Raw genomic sequence first — 16,142 nt, 5'->3', positions numbered from 1 at the left:
TGTTCCAATTGTTTTCACAGTTAGTAAATCATTGACTCATCACAATAGTCCTATAAATTGCTATTATTATCCCCCATCATATGGGTGAGGAGATTGAAGCCCCTAGAGATTAAGAAATTTGCACAAGGCCCCACAGCTAGCATCGGAGCTGGGATCCAGATGCAAGAGTGTGGCTCCAGGAGGGGCTTGTAAACACTCCCTCTGCTCTCCCCTGCAGGTGCAAGGCCGCCGCCCGCTGTTACTGTAAATAACATGATGTGGTTCACTTAGTCTTGAAATTCACATTCGTTGTAGCTTTCTCTCTGGGGTAGCCATCAGGAGCAGCCAGGGACACTGAGTACATGTTTCTGGACTATGACCAAGAAGGTAGATGGAAGGAAAACAGTTTAAGAATGGGATCTTTAATGTGCATTCTTTAGTGACCAGAAAAAAACCTCCCTAGTGAGGAACTGAAACCTTATCAGCCACGTGCAAATTATGCTTCAGACACCCCCGCTGCCTTTGGGTCCACACAGTCAGAACTACAATGGATCAGGGACAGGAATCTTGTGCAAATGCAGGGAGAATGAATACCTGCCATTTTAAGATCTGAAGGAGTATGAAAAGCATGTGAAGCTTTCATCAGCAGAGACCTGCTGTCACTTCCACTATTTCCCTCAGGGCATGTCCACAGCCTCACTGGTCCTATTCAGAATGAAGACGTCAGCTAGCACTTGCTAGTGATAGGTTCTACCTTGAAAGGAAGCATATCCCCTTCATGGGTTACAACTAGTTCATAACCTAAGTAATTCTATAGATGTAGAAGGGATATTTTCATTGGTTCTGCTATCAAAGACATGTCTCCAAAAGAACATGCCACCAGTTACTCCATTTTCACCCATTTAAAGATCTACTTAACAGGCTTCCTTCTTTACTGCAGTTTTAGGTTTACAGAAAAATTCACAGAAAGTGGAGTTCCCATATATTCCCTATGCCCTGCACACAGCTGCTCCTTCTGTCAGCATGTTACATTAGTGGATGCCCTCATTCTTTTTGACATCCTTCATTTCTCCTCCCCTAAAGATTAACATGCCTGGTATTCACATCTCTGTGGTATTTATGTGCGATTTACATCACTTCTCACGTTTATGTGAGGTTTACAACACATGCAAGTTGTCTGTGTAAGCGTGGATTGGGGGCAAGTTTTCTGTGTAAAACTACGATCATTAGTGAGTCTCATGCTGCTGGGTTTTTGCGTTGTCAGGTCCTGATGACCATTGCTTTAGTTATTGGGATCACTGTCTACGGACTTTCAGTGTTCATTGTATTTTCTGCAAAACTTCCCAAGAACCTGAATGGAAGAGACCCAATCCAGAAGTACCTGACTGTGCAGGTGGGCCACACCCATCACTGCTTCCCTCATCAGGGTTATCATCATCGTGACCCTGAGCGCCATATATGAGAAAGTGACAATCATGATGACTGACTCTGGTAAGCTCCTCCTGCAGCTGAGGTCATTTCTACACCAGTTTTAGAACCAAGTCAAAACAGACTATATTTTAGGCACTTCAATTCCAGTACATTACAGTCTTTAGAAAACTTCAAGTGGAAACGTTCTTTCTCTAGCCTATTTGAGAAGTGAATTAGCTCCAGCTTTGCATTAGTAAAAGGGAGAAAGGGAGCATTAGAATGGCCAAGCTGTGGGTAAACAGGTCAGTGCTTAATAATAATTTCAATTACATTAGATCATGTACCCTATTGTTGAAAGTAAATAGTCTCTGTATTGCAAATAAGTGGAAGTGGGTTCTGGTTCCAGAGGCAGATTTGCTTGTGCATTATGGAGAGGACAAGTAATTACAGTGTTATGTGTCTTCCCCCCATGCTGTTCCTGTTAGTGTAGCTCCATTCTCATCAGCTGTGGCTTCTATAATAAATGTTTCTTCTCCCTGGCTTGTATCCCAGCCAGCGGCTTAGCGGCCCAAGTTAAGTGCTTCCCACACGCTGCATGTGGCTGGGTGGTTCTCCCAGTGATCTGCTCAGTGGTCGTCTTCTGAAAACACTAAGACCAATTCAAATTCTGAACTAGGAGTTTGACCCGTTTTATGTTCCCCAAACACTTCTAGCAAGTTGCCCCGTGTTTTGTTTGTTTTCTTCAATAGTCCTACCTTACTGCCGTTCAGGGAGACAAGATAATATCATTTAGAAGGATGTTTAAAGTAGCTTTCTGTCAACTTACACCTGACAGAGGACAGTTTTTGCCCATTGGATATTGTTGTGCTTATAAATTTTAAAGAACAGCTGACATTTTTTTTTGTCTTGTGATATATTGTGTTCATAGTGGGAGAAACTCTTACAACAGTGTGTACACTTAGAATTAACATAGTAGCTATGTTAAGGAATTCAAAACAGCTTAAATGAAAACAGTGTGAATTGTGTTATTTACATATTTACCGTGTTAACTCATGTGTCCGTGGCTTTGATTAGGGTCTCAAAGCCGTTCACAGTTTTGCAGACTTAACTTTTCTTTATTCTAGCTGCAGAGCTCCCAAGGACCAGACTGACTATGAGAACAACCTAGCCATGAAGGTGTTCTTGTTCCAGTTTGTCAACTACTACTCCTCGTGTTTTTACATCACATTCTTTAAGGGCAGATTTGTGACTTATCAGGGAGATCTGGTGTATTGGCTGTGAAAATACAGAAATGAAGAGGTGTGAATACAGCTTTGGTTTCTGACGGTCTAACCTGTTTCAAGTTTTCTCTTAGTTGCCCAATGAAGAGTGTCTTTACTCTCTGTTCCTTAGATTTTTTTAGGCATAAAATAATGACTTTATTTCATGTTAGAGCTTTCTAAAATTTAAATGAGATTTTCTTTCTAATACCCCAGTGTGACCCAGGTGGCTGTCTCCTTGAACTGATGACACAGCTGACAATAATCATGGGAGGACAGTCCACCTGGAATAACATACAAGAGGTGTTTCTTCCATGAGTACTCAGTCATGTGATCCTGGGATGAGAACGGCGCACCCATCCACATCATTTTCCTGCGTGCCCATCTCTAAAACTGGGGAGACTCTCTGCTTATTAAAGCTCTCCAGATAAAATGATCCAGAAAACAGTGTAAACGTACCTGCTGTTTAATAATTATGCTTAAATACCTTCCTTTTTATGTTTAACTTAAATCCCCACGTGCTATAGTTTCTGCTTATTAGCCCATCACTGGGGACTGACTGATCAGAGCCCTTTGAGAGATGGCCCTTTCTGGGGCCATGAAGTAAGTTTTCCCACAAGTTCCCACAACTTTCTCCTCCTTTTATACATGCATTTAAATATCCATAACAGGAATTTGTTGAGTGCCTAGTATGTGCTAGTCACTGTATTAATTGTTGTACATATATGTGTGTGTGCATGTGCATGTGCGTGTACACTTTAATCACCCAAACAATCCTTATTCTTATCTTCCTTTTGCAAATGAAGATCCTATGGCTTAAAGAGGGTAAATGATTTGCCCAAGCTCTCATTGCCAATAAGAGACCACAGTGGGACTCATATGTAAGACCCTATCTCTCTGAATCCATGTTATTCTAAGAACAGAGACTCTCTTGTGTTCCTAAGGCACAGGGTTACATAATGTTTTAAGAGACACTTGTCTAAAATAATAACTACAGAGGTTTTGACTTACTGTTCTCTTCCTAAAAATGAGAAAAGCATGTGTTAGCAAAGGTCACACTGTCCTTTTGATTTTCACATAAGCCCAATCCCACATGAAAGTGGACAATCCAGTGTTATCTGCAATTTCTGAACATTTCAAGGAGCTTACTGTTTTTGCTTTCAGTTGCTGTTGTAACAAGTATCCCCAAACGTCATGGTAGTAGGAAGAAGAAAGAAAAAGTCTCCACTAAACAACACAAATTTAACCTAGTAGGGTTCTTGAATGCAGAAGCCTGCTGAAGTATTGGCAGGGCTGTTTCTGAAGGCCTCAGGGGAACCTGTACCTTTGACTTTTCTGGCTTCCAGAGGCCGCCTGCATCTCTTGGCCTGTGACCTCATTTATCTCTCTCAAGATCAGCGTGGTTGAGTGTCTCTGACTCTGTGTCATCTTGAGTAGGATTCCGGGAGCTAATGAAGAAGGTCAGTGATGCCGTGTTCCAGGATCCCTTTGGGGTCTCCCCAGCACGTGGATCGGCACCTGGTATAAAATAGGTCTCAGTCCGAGCCAGCTGAGTGAGTGAGTGACTCACAGGCATCGAATGCGTGATGTCAGTGAATTAACAGCATTTTTTGTAGGACTCAGAGGATAAGCTGAGAGCCCTGTGGCCTTCCCAGCCTCACATACTAGTTTGATATTGGGGTCATTTCTGGGAGTGTTATACTGTACTTGACAAAAGTCTACTACAATTCCAGGGTTAAGCAACTTGCCCTAGGGAAATTATATGATAAAATATTAAGAAAAATAGTTAAATGCCCAAAATGACATAGCATTGTCCTTTGGTGTTTCGATAATGTATGGCTGTAGTTTTCTTACTTTATATGTTTTCTACATTTTCCACCATGTGTATCCACTACTATATAATAAGATAAAGCCAATGTTTAAAAGAGAAAATCTCTCTTCTCCAGATATGATTTGGTTAGAGGATGAGTCAGATACATATAATAAGAGAATCTTAAATACATGTGTCCATAATTCACTCTTTAAATTCAAGAACAGGAAACTCAGGAATGAAACAGATTAAGAGAATCAAAGATACTTGTATTCAAGATTAGCAAGGGGGAGTGTCCTCAACAGAAATGGTGATAATCCATAATGTAGGGATTAGATGTGATAATGAAGGTACAAAGACAACATGAAGTAGAAAATGCCACGTGGCAAGCACTGAGTAAAGGGCAATTTACTATGACTATGCCAATATGTGTGGTCAATTCCCAAGCAAATGATTGTGTAACCCCTGCTAGAGGGAGAAAACTTCCAGCCTTGGCTGGAGAGGGGGGAAGATCCAGTGTCTGTATTTTTAAAAATGTCTACAGGTGCTTCTCATGTGCAAATTGATATCCCTGCGTGAGATACGTAACCCAACAGAAAACCCAAAGACCGAGGACAATGATGGGTAGACGACAGCCCAAGCTTTTCTGTCGCAGATGAGTGGTTCCAATCAGGAAGACTGAGCAAGAGGCTCAGAGTTTTAGCTAAGGACAAGCAAGTCGGGACTTCTAATATGACTTAATGCCATCGACGGGGGAGGGCAGTTCAGCGCAAGAAGGGAGCGCCAGGTGCGTTAACATGGAAGTTTCATCCTGGATCCATACCGTGATGGATTTGGGTCCAGGGGGGTAAAAGCCCTACTTCCGTGGGGCATGGACCGGATTCCACAAGAGGCTGAGACAGGAAGCATGAGGCAGAGAAAAATTTCTCCAGGAGTCTCCCGAGTCTGCGTGCCAGGAAGGGTGATTGCCGAGCGCGGTCCCAGCGCCACCCGCACCGCAGGGCTCCGAGGGGCTGTGGAGCTGGGCGCCCCCGGCAGGACCTCAGACCTTCCTGCAGCGCTCTGGGCTGCGGCCTGGGGAGCGGCTTCAGCAGCAGGCTGGCCCCGTCATTCTCGTAGGTTCTGCAGTGACCCCCTCCCCTGTGGCCACTGTGTTCCCAAGCCAAGGGTCTAAGTGACTTCAACCCTATTTACAGGTGACCACAGCCGGTTAGTCTGTTCTGCTCAAAAGGAAGATCCCCCATGGGGTTTTGATGTGTCAGGGGGTTGCTAATACCTGGCCTGCTTTGAATCATTTCAACCTGACAGCAGCCTGGGAGGTGGAAGTTTCATCTCCCAATTTTATTTCAACTTTTTTTGTTGAAAGTATAGATCCTTTACAATATTGTGTTAACTCTTGGTGTACAGCATAGTGATTCACTTATGCATACATATATATATATTCACTTATACAAACACATATACATATATATATATATACACATACATATTTTTTTTTCTTGTCATATACATTTCCACTATAGGCTATTAAAAGTTATTGAATGTAGTTCCCTGTGCTATACAGTAGGATCTTGTTGTTTGAAACAAAAATTACTAAACAAAGTAACAAAATAAGCAGACTAAACCTAGCCATGTATATGACACATTTGAATTTATCTCAGGATTTAAATGTGGTTTAGATCTCCAGGATCCCTTTATCAACTTATCATAAGTAAAGAGCCTGTGGACCACTTCTTGGAAAAATATTTTAAAATCATAAGGTTTAGAGAATAAAGAAGGAAGATAATTATACTGAAATGCAGATATCAAAATATAGAAATGGGCATTTGTGATACAGTAATATCTGAATTATTGAAAGAACATGTTGATTAAAAGTATCCAGTGGTGAGTCTGCTAACCGCAACATTCTGCCATAGCATTGAGTGTAAATCATCTTCTGAGATCTGCAACAATTGCATTTGAAATGTAAATAAAGTTAAATAAAAAATAAGCCATGAAGTGTGGATTCAGATTCAGGGATATCTCGAGACCATATCCCTACCACTTCCCAGAGCTCCCTGCTCTTCCCCTAATGTTATGGAAAGAGGTGGGGAAAGTTTGTGAAGCGAAGGGCATTTTCCATTGCAAAGGAATCACGTAACAAACCTTGGAGGATGGCCAGTAAAAGATTAACGCTGAGATCAGAGGCAGTGGGAAACCTAGCAGGGACAGCACTTTACAAGTCACATCATGTACTCTGTGTGTGTCCACGTGTGTGTGCATACAGACGTCTGTGCATACAGACGTGCATACATACATGTATGATGTATACACCTGCCTTTCTTGTGAAGCCGCCTCATTGTGCAAATTTGAAATCCATCCAAACGTGCAGTGCAGTCAGCCGAAGATCAGCCAGATGCTAAGCTGTCTGTTGTTGTTCTGTCTCTTCTGCTGAACTCCACGAGTAAACCACGGGCCAGCTGTTGCTTTCAGGGACAACAGCTCTGTAGGCTACAGGTCCATGCCTTGTTTCACTGCCAACTCTGATTTCCTTTCAGGACAAATTGCCATTTGAAAAAGGGGGAAGCATTCAGTTGGCCCACAAGCCTCTGAGAGAGGAAAAAACATAACCTTAGAGACAGCTCTGTGGGACAGCGTCCAGAAGGGGGCAGAGCACTGGGCTGCGAGTCGAGGCTGTGTTTCTTTCAAGCTCTGCACTGAATTTGAGGTGGCATGTCACTTCTTTGGCCCTTGATTTCTTCAGCTTAAATTAGGGTCTTGGACCTGTTCTATCCAACATTAGAGTATCACTTTTTTGCTCGGTGACCCTCCATAGCTCCGCAATTCCTTCAGAAGGAAAAATGCCCACATCCTCACGGCAGCCTCTTAGGCTCCAACCCCAAAACCACCACTTATTTCCTATTCACTGTGGCCCACACCAGTCTCCATGCTGTCTGCCCAGCGTGAGGGCCCTCCAGGCCTGTGATCACTGTTCCTTCTGCCCCTCTTCTGCCCACCCCTTTGCCTCCATCTTTGCCTTATTCAAAGGTCATTGCCCCAGCCCCACTCCTCCCTACCACACATTCCTCGCCCTCCTTTATTTTCCTCCACAGCACTTATCACCAGCTCACAGACCCTATATTTCTTTCTTTTACTTATTTTCTCTGACGATTTACAGACTGGAAAGGCCATGGTGGATAATAGCAGAGAAATGGGGGGAAAAAAGACAAATGAGGGAAGGCATCTTCTAAAGGCTAAAATGCCCACCTGAAAAGGAGATAGGCGATAAAGTAGTAGTCGTCGCTACAATTTTGCTAAGCCCAAGGTACATAGTCAGGACTAGTTTTGACAATATTTGAAGGTAGGGAGGGACCAATAAAAAGAAATTTATCCTGAAAACAAGAAATTAAATTCTTGGGAAGATGATGTGTTCAGCTTGAAATGTCAGTAATACTTCTTTGACCTTGGTCTGATAATATCCTGCTTTATAATTTGATGTGTTTGGCAGCTGGGTCATGAGTCTAATGGTGCCACAGTTTCGGGAGCAGGACAGACCACCCCACGATGGGAACGGGACAACCATCTGTATCTCATGGGCAAACTGGGGTTATTTTATGAATACCCTGAAATGAGCAAGTTATCAGTGGAGATTTCGGTGCTGTCGGTTATACTAGAATATGCTTTGGGTCTCAGAAGCATCGGTTACCGAGCCAAACAATGACCTAGCATACCGAAACAGAGCCCGCTTTTCTCCATTAGATGCAATTATGCAGGCAGGCTTTCAAATAGGGTGCCTGTGTATATCTTTGTCAATATTTACGTTGTGCAAAGCTGAAGATTTACTGCCAAGGAATGAAATGGAATACTCATTCAGATACATCTCCACCATTGATTCTCAGATCCTTCTGGTGATGTCGTCTAAAGATGAACTCAGAACAGTAACTAGATGAGACTCAGCTCGGGCTGTAGCCCGTGTGGCACAGCTGTTGGCTGATATCCTTCTAAACAGAGTCATGTGAGCCAGCCAGCCTGTGCAGAAAGCCCGCAAGAGCATCCTGCCTCATGGCAGCAAGGTTCACAGGGTCACCCCTTCCACATCTCACACCTGCCTTTCACATTGTTCCTATTTCTTCTGGCCGATGGTTTCTGCCTGGTTCCTTGAGTGACCTCATGGCACATCACTGGCTTCAATTCAGGATGAATTTGCTGTAGCGAACAGATCCCCTCCTTCTCCAATGTCTTTGTCCATTTCTGTACATTTGCTTGGGCTCTGTTTCTCTTTGGTTGAACTTGGTTTTGAGCTCTCAGTTGCCTTTAAATTGTTGCATCTCAAAATAGATTTCCATAGGAAAGTCATCTTTTCTATTATGCATGGCGCACTTTTATCTACTAGAAGGCTAATGATGTGCATGTTTTGTATCTGAGTCCTTTCAGCTCACCACTGCCTTGAATTAGTTTTATTTTTATGTTTTTTTTTTGAAGCTTAAGAGACAGGAAAGGATTTTGGTCAATAAGATTTGCATTTATGCATGCGGGTTCATGTCTGCAAAGGCACCCCTTTGTGCTTCCTGTTTATAAGTCTACAGAAAGAGGGAGTTTTCTTTTTCCTAAACTACATTCTATATATAAAATAATTGGTTTTAAAAATATGTATTATATATGGGAACACATCTGGTTCCCTCGGTGGGTGAAAGCTCATCTTGTGGCATCTTCAGTCAGCTATGCTTTGTGGCCTGGTGTCTGATTTGAGTTTCATCTTTGATTGTGTTGTGTTTAGTGACCAGGTTCCATTAAGGGTGCAGCTGTTGTCCCTGGTGTAGAAATTATGTTCGTTTATTCTGCTTATTTTCAAAAGGACTTTAAGCCAATGACCTGTTATTCCAAAATGAGTCATAATTGTAAATATGTCTTATTGGGGCTATTACCAGCATTAATAATAACAACAACATTCTGAGGGCAGCATATCATTTGATATTTTAACACACACAAAAAAAGCCTTGGAAAAAAGTTATTGTTCTATTTAAGTCAAATTAAGGTCATTGAAAGGAAAAGTTGTACGCTTTTGGGAGAAGCTGATAGGACTTTTAGAACTTTATAGTCTCATTAAAATATCAATTAAATAATTCAGCCTAACTCTACTCTACATAACAGGATGGAGTAACAGCTATTCTAGAGAGATTTTTCAGATTTATTCGTTTTCGTATTATCTAAATAATCCCTAACGAATTAGAAAATTCAATCCATTTCTGAGAGTAAGCAGTCTGCTATTCTGTATTCAACGCTGGAGTGAAACTTATTTTGTGTTCTTTTCGTTCATGGGAGATAGAATTTCCAAGTGCTTTTTGAATTATTTTTGTTCCTCTAAACTAAAGTGCCTTTGGTGGTGATATCCTGACCTCAGTTTCCTCCTCCCAGTTTTCCCCATGATCATTAATGACACCCCACCTGCCTTTTTAGTTATGCCTCTTAGCTGCTGAAGGGGAAGAGCTACTGACAGATGACCCTGGAGCCCTCCACCCATGCTTCGTTAGGCGTCACACCCAGCCACCAACACTAGTCTCCTTCGCCTGACTTATCTTTCTCTGCTTTTCTGCCTGGAAGGACTCTTGCCAAGCCTTGGCAGGAAACCCTCCACTTTTTAGAGATTTTCTGCTCTCCTCTCTAGGCATGAATTGCACTTGATTCTTGTCTTGATGGTGCGTGATCGTGTCCGTGTCCATTGTGCTCCATGGCTGGACTGATCCTGTCGGAGGCAGTAGTCAGGTTTTTCATCTTCCCGTCCATGTCTGGAGCACCACAGCCTGGACCCTGGTTCTCATACGTGTTTAAGTGACTTGAGCTTGGAGTTTCAACACACTCACATACAGCTGTTAGATGAGTTGGCAGTAAAATTGCCCCCAAGGCCCCCACAAAATTCTATATGGCATATGTTTTTTCTGAGTGAAATTTCTCTTTTATTTGTTTTATTTAATTCCCCACTGTCCTCTGAGATTATTAGTGTAACCCTGAGTTGTTAACCACAATAGCTCTGCCTCCACCAGCGAAAGATCCTGCTGTCTGAGAACTCAGACATGGGACATAAGAGAAATTATCTATCAGTCTTAAAATCTGGAAGCCATAATATACCGTTTTGTACTTAGAGCACCCACAGCACAAACACCAGTCTCTCAAGAATTTGGCTCTGTCTTCCCAGAGGGTGGGTGCCATAAGTGAAATGCAGTGAGTGATGAAGTGAGAGCTCTTTGTCTCTGGTACTGCCTTTTCCACCCTTGCTGTGTTAACTTGATCTTCCCTTCATATATTATGTTCTCCATTTAATTTGCTGCAGTTAATATCAGTTATTCTTCAACATACCATTGCACCCGCCCCCACCATTCCCTCTCTCTCCAGTGCTGTCCCCCGCACGCCTCTCCTGTGCTCTCCAGGACCAGGCCTGTCTCCCCACGCCCTCACCTCTGTTCTGTCTGCCCACCACCTGCACAGATATTTCCTTAACTCTGCAGAATTAACTTTCCAAAATGGCAGCTGAGTAACTGGGGGGGATTGTAGACCTCTCATCCCTTTACTGATTCATTCACTTATCTATCCAACAAATAGTGAGCACCTGCTATGCCAAACACTGTATCAACTGCTGGGGAGACCAGGACAGGTAAGACTTGGTGTCTGCACTCCCCAGGCCAGGCGAGACTTGGCGAGTAGTTGATGGATTGCTAAGCAGGTGAACACAAATTGGACTTCCTAGAGCTGAAAATATTTGAACTGAATCTTGAAAGGTGAAAGGAAGTTAGATCTGTATTGTGTGGTAGAGGGAGTGGACACTTCATGCAGAGAGGTAGAGACATATAAGAGTACACGGCATGAAGCGGCTTGGCCAGACTGAAGAACAACAAGTAGGGTTAGAACAAAGTATCCAAGGTCGGAGTATCTGGTGCACAAGGCCTCTGTCACGATGGGTCTTGTGTGCTTAGACTTGAATGTATCCTTAAAGAAACAGGGATATATTGGAATATATGTAAGCAAGAGAATTTCATAATGATTATGTTGAAGAATATCTGGTTATACTGGCAGCAGAATGGAAGATAGTATTTTGGGGGGAGGCCCATATTTTGGGGGGAAAGGATATTTCGGGGACCACCCCAGGTAACCCAGGCAACAAGTGGCACATGCCTGCAGAGAGGCCATGGGCAGAGGGAGAGAGACATGGGCGGCAGAATTGGTGACTGCTGCAGAGGGGACTGCAGGGCCGGGGCGGCTGGCCACAGAGCTGCTGAGGTGAATTTCCAGTGACCCATCCGGGGAGCAGATCTGCAGGGGGAGTGTAAGGGGAGGAGCTGGTTTCGAGGAGATGGTTCTGTTTGTGGCATTTTGATTGCGAAGTGTCTATGGGACATCTGAGGGGTGATGTCCATTGTTAAGCTGTATTCACCAGTCAGGAGCTCAGAGGAGCTGTGGGTGAGGCCGTGGGGGCGATTCAGTCCTGCCAAGTGGAGGATTGAAGACGAGGCCCTGGGGAAAAGGGCCATGTACATGGCAAGTGGGAGAAGAGAAATCCACCAAGAGAAAGAAGAATAGCAGAGCAGTTGGGAGAAACTAGTTGAGGCAACACAGAGAAGGCTGTAACCTGGCTTAAGAGGGATTTGAACACTGACTAAAAGGAGCATAGTGAGAAAGAGGGGTAGGTGGGGCAAAAAAGCAAGGGCTAAACCCACCTTTAATTGCCAAGCCAGGGGAAAAGTAGGAGGAGGACTACACTTAGGTAGCCTTTAAAAAACAGATCTGTGTGTTTCTGTGTGTGTGCATATGTGCACACACTGTTTTCTGCCTGGGCTTTTAAAATTTATTTAAGTAAAACCAATATTAAGGGGGAAAATCATTCCATTGAGAGGAAAATATTTGTCCACAGGAAAAGCTACCTGGTAATCAAATAAACAGGAGCTGAAAATGCCGACTGGTTTGAAACACACAACCACCATCAGTGTAACTCCTGTCTCAGTGCTGCGGTGAGGGCCGTGGGGCTGCAGGGCTCTGAGCCCTGGAGGAGTCATCAGCGCAGGCACTTCTCCAAGAAACTGGAATTTAAAGGAAAGAACAAAGTGTAGAACGTATCAGAAAGCAATACAGGGCCGGGAGAGAGGGTTGGGCGAGGGTTAGTTTTGTTTTACACTGGGCGTTTCTGGCCTTGCTGAGTTGCTAGGCCTCTGCTGTTGTTGGTCTTTATTCCAAAAGCTTTTTAGAAAGTTCTTCTCGCTTGAAAATCTGAACAGATTAAATCATGTTGGGTTATTTCTGGTGTTTTATTTTTTAATTAAAAAATTATCTGGAATTTATTTTAATGTCATAAATGAGGACACTGTACCAATTCTTCCAATGATGTAGCTAATTACTCCAGTACTTGAATCCACTGATTTGAAGTGTCAGTTTTATAATATTACTAAAATCTCATAAATATCCACGTGTATTCTTGAAATGTAATCTATTTCATTCATACTCTCAGTGCACTATTTCTATACTGTTTCCATGACCATAGATTAATACCTCCTAGAGTTGGTCCTATTTTATCCTTTTCCAGAATGTCCCTAATACTATAAATTCAAACATCTCTCCTCATTATTTTATTTGTATATATGTGTTTATTTCTGTAATAAATTTACAATCAACTTTCAGATTTTTTTCTTAAATCCATTTGGGATTATCAACTAAATTTGCATTCAGATACTAAATTTATTTTGGAGAAAAAATGTTCCATGTCCCCCAAATTTGAGTCTGCCCACTGAAGAGGATGGTGCATTCTACTGTTCATTCAATCATCATTTTTTTTTCTTTTTTCAAGTCATTTATCAGAATCATCTTAATATTTTTCACTAATTTATTTCTGAATTGTCTGTGCCTTTTTTGTCATTATAAATGATATCTTTTCTGGGTTTTGAGCTGGGTTGATTGCTAATAAACTCTTAATTTCTGGCTTCTCTTGAATAAGAAGGAGATCTGACAGTGTGAGGCCCTATTTCCAATATGGTGACTGTGAGCAGTGCGTTTCATTAGGATGTCCACTTGCCAATTTGCCAGTGGCTGCACCCACTCCGCACATTTCTGCTACTTACCTGCCCCCTGTAGGAAGATGAGTTCATGTAGGTTTAGGTGGGTTATGGACACAGATACTGACATCACTGCTGCCACGCTGCTAACACTGTGCGTCACTAACTCTGGTTCTTGCTCTCTGACTTCCCTGAATATGACAGCTCCTTTTGGGCTGCATCTTTCCAGCATTGCTGGCTTTTCTGCAACACACCCCTGCCTCTCAGGTCAGAAGCAAATGTCAGCTCCTCCTACCCATCCAACACATCCACGGTCTTGGAATTCCTGGTCAGAGTGGTCCCTACCCCTTGACTGAGCAGTAACACTAAAGGAACTATAAATTTGCCTCTCATCCAATGTCTTAGTTACATACCTGTGCTAGTTTACTTTAAAGGTCTGCCAGTTAGGAGGGGAGGGTCTAAAAGTCTTTTAGATCTCTGGCCTTATAATTTCTAACCGCTCCCCCACCCCATGGAACAGCTTACCGCAGATCTCTGCTGCCCCGTCAGTAGCAATGCCCTGTAAATTACAGAGACAAAAGAAATTCTAAGCCACCACCATAACTTTGACTTCCTGTGACCTCACAGACCATAGAAATATCAAGATAAAAATTCCTGAAGAAGGATATTTTGCTTATGAAGACACTATTTTTTCCTACAAAAAGTGTAGGGTTTTTTTTTATTGTGTAACATAATTTAAGTCAATAAACTTTTTAAGAATTTAACACATGTTCTGATTCTTTCCATTGCCCATCAACCATTAGTTCCTCCAATGTCTGAGTCATATAATCTTCAAGGCAGCCCTTTCAATGATTTTTGGTCAATCAACAGTTGTCAGTCAGCCCTGTAATCTTTGGGATCCAATTTTCTCAAGCAATTTACTTCAAGACTATTACGTATTTGGCGTCAGGGAAGATTGATCTGCCTGGTTCTGAATTTCAGACACCCTCTAAATATGCATTAAGTTCAAATCATTTACTCCTAAGCTTATCACACCTTAGAACAGTACTGATCGTTGTCAATACCTTTTTGGAAAGTCCAGACACTTTTAAAGATAAAAGCCTAAAAAAAGAAGCCATGTTTGTCTCATGTGAACATTGAACTCAGAGTACTAAATCAATGTAACTGATCATTTCTCAACTTATGCTTTTAAATTACCAGTTCTATAGTTCCAGAAGCTATCTTTTTGTTCAATACCCATCACTTGAGTCTGTTTTAGGTATCCTGTTCCGTCTTGTATGTATCAAAACTCATACTGAACAATGAGTTCTGGGTTGCAAAAGAGGATTTACTTTTGCACCTGTCTACAAGTTGAAGACAATTTAATTGCATACCTTTCTGTGACTTGTAATAACTTCATAGACTCTCTGAATGTGCTTCACTCAACTTCCCAGACTCAAGGGAGCCTGCTCAATTGCCTATTTTCAGTGTAATCCCTCCAACATCCTCTACGCATAGCCTTCCCAAAGGTACATTTCTTATTTCTATTTAAATTGTTAGATACATCCACAATATTATTTTTTTAATCCTCAATTAAAAATCATCTTCCAAGATTGTATTATTTCAACACTGAGAGTGAATAATATGCTTCAAGATTCCCAAGTTTATTATCAGCAAATAACTATGGTTGGTTAAAGATTTTTAAGTATGTTATTCCTACTAAGGGTATATACGTGAAAGAAACAGGTTGTAATGAGTCTTCTTCCCAGAGATTTTATATTTGCTTTTGTTTTGATTCTTTCACTGTTGAACATTATTAATACCATGAATGTCTTTTCTCTTTGGGATTTAGTTCACCATTTGTGCCTTTCTCTTTTCAGGAGTAAAGGAATTTATGTTGTCCTTCCATCCATCTAGCACTCCAGGTTGTGTGTCCATTCCATCAACAGGTATTCAGTTTGGGTTCACCACCTTATATGTGGCCTCTTTCCAGTGGCCCCTCTGTTGGCTCTGGAGAAAAATATATTGGAAATCAGAGTGGGTACGTGGAAACTTGACTACCCACTATAGACGCATGGTGCCAGAAAAAGCCCAGGACATCGCAGCATGGCAGCCCATCATGCAAGGAACAGCAATTCTGGCTGTGGTGGATCAATGTGAGTAGAAAGTCTTCATGGGGTGAAGACCTTGAAGAGTCCAAAAATTCATTGGTGTTGCTTCCTAAGGAATCCAGTGTTGGGTATTGTTTAATATGACAGGGAGATGCTAACACTATCATCGTTATAAACAACATAGTTGTTGCAACTGTAATTGTTATTATTTTTAATATATTTTCTTTATACTTATAATTTGTGACTTACAAGACACATACAGAGGCAGTTGTTAAGAAGTGTGGCCATTATACTGTTGCTGAAGTGTTAATTCGTTAGAAGCATGGTAATAGTATTAATAAGTAATCACTCTTTTGATCCTCACATGACTATAAATGTTACCCAGCAGTGCTTATATAATGGAGATAGAAATCTATCCGTTTAAGAGTTTGTAGAACCTAAAATAAGAGCAGTCACTCCACCGTATTTGCCCATATATTCCAGGCTATCAGTTTAAAGTAGGAACTACCTGATGAGGCCACAAAAACCCTTTGTGCATCCCCAATCATTCATTACCTTCCTGGTCCCCTGGGGCAGAGAT

At 42.0% G+C, this 16,142-nt stretch overlaps 1 pseudogene; it reads right to left on the bottom strand.

Moving 5' to 3' along the window:
- Window positions 1-14,734: 14,734 nt before the first annotated feature.
- Window positions 14,735-14,842, bottom strand: LOC140694568 (small nucleolar RNA SNORA40; annotated as a pseudogene).
- Window positions 14,843-16,142: the final 1,300 nt, after the last annotated feature.

This window comes from Vicugna pacos, unplaced genomic scaffold, assembly GCF_048564905.1.
Source record: "Vicugna pacos unplaced genomic scaffold, VicPac4 scaffold_21, whole genome shotgun sequence".
Classification (NCBI taxonomy): Eukaryota; Metazoa; Chordata; class Mammalia; order Artiodactyla; family Camelidae; genus Vicugna; species Vicugna pacos.
This window is presented reverse-complemented; position numbering and strand designations above follow the sequence as displayed.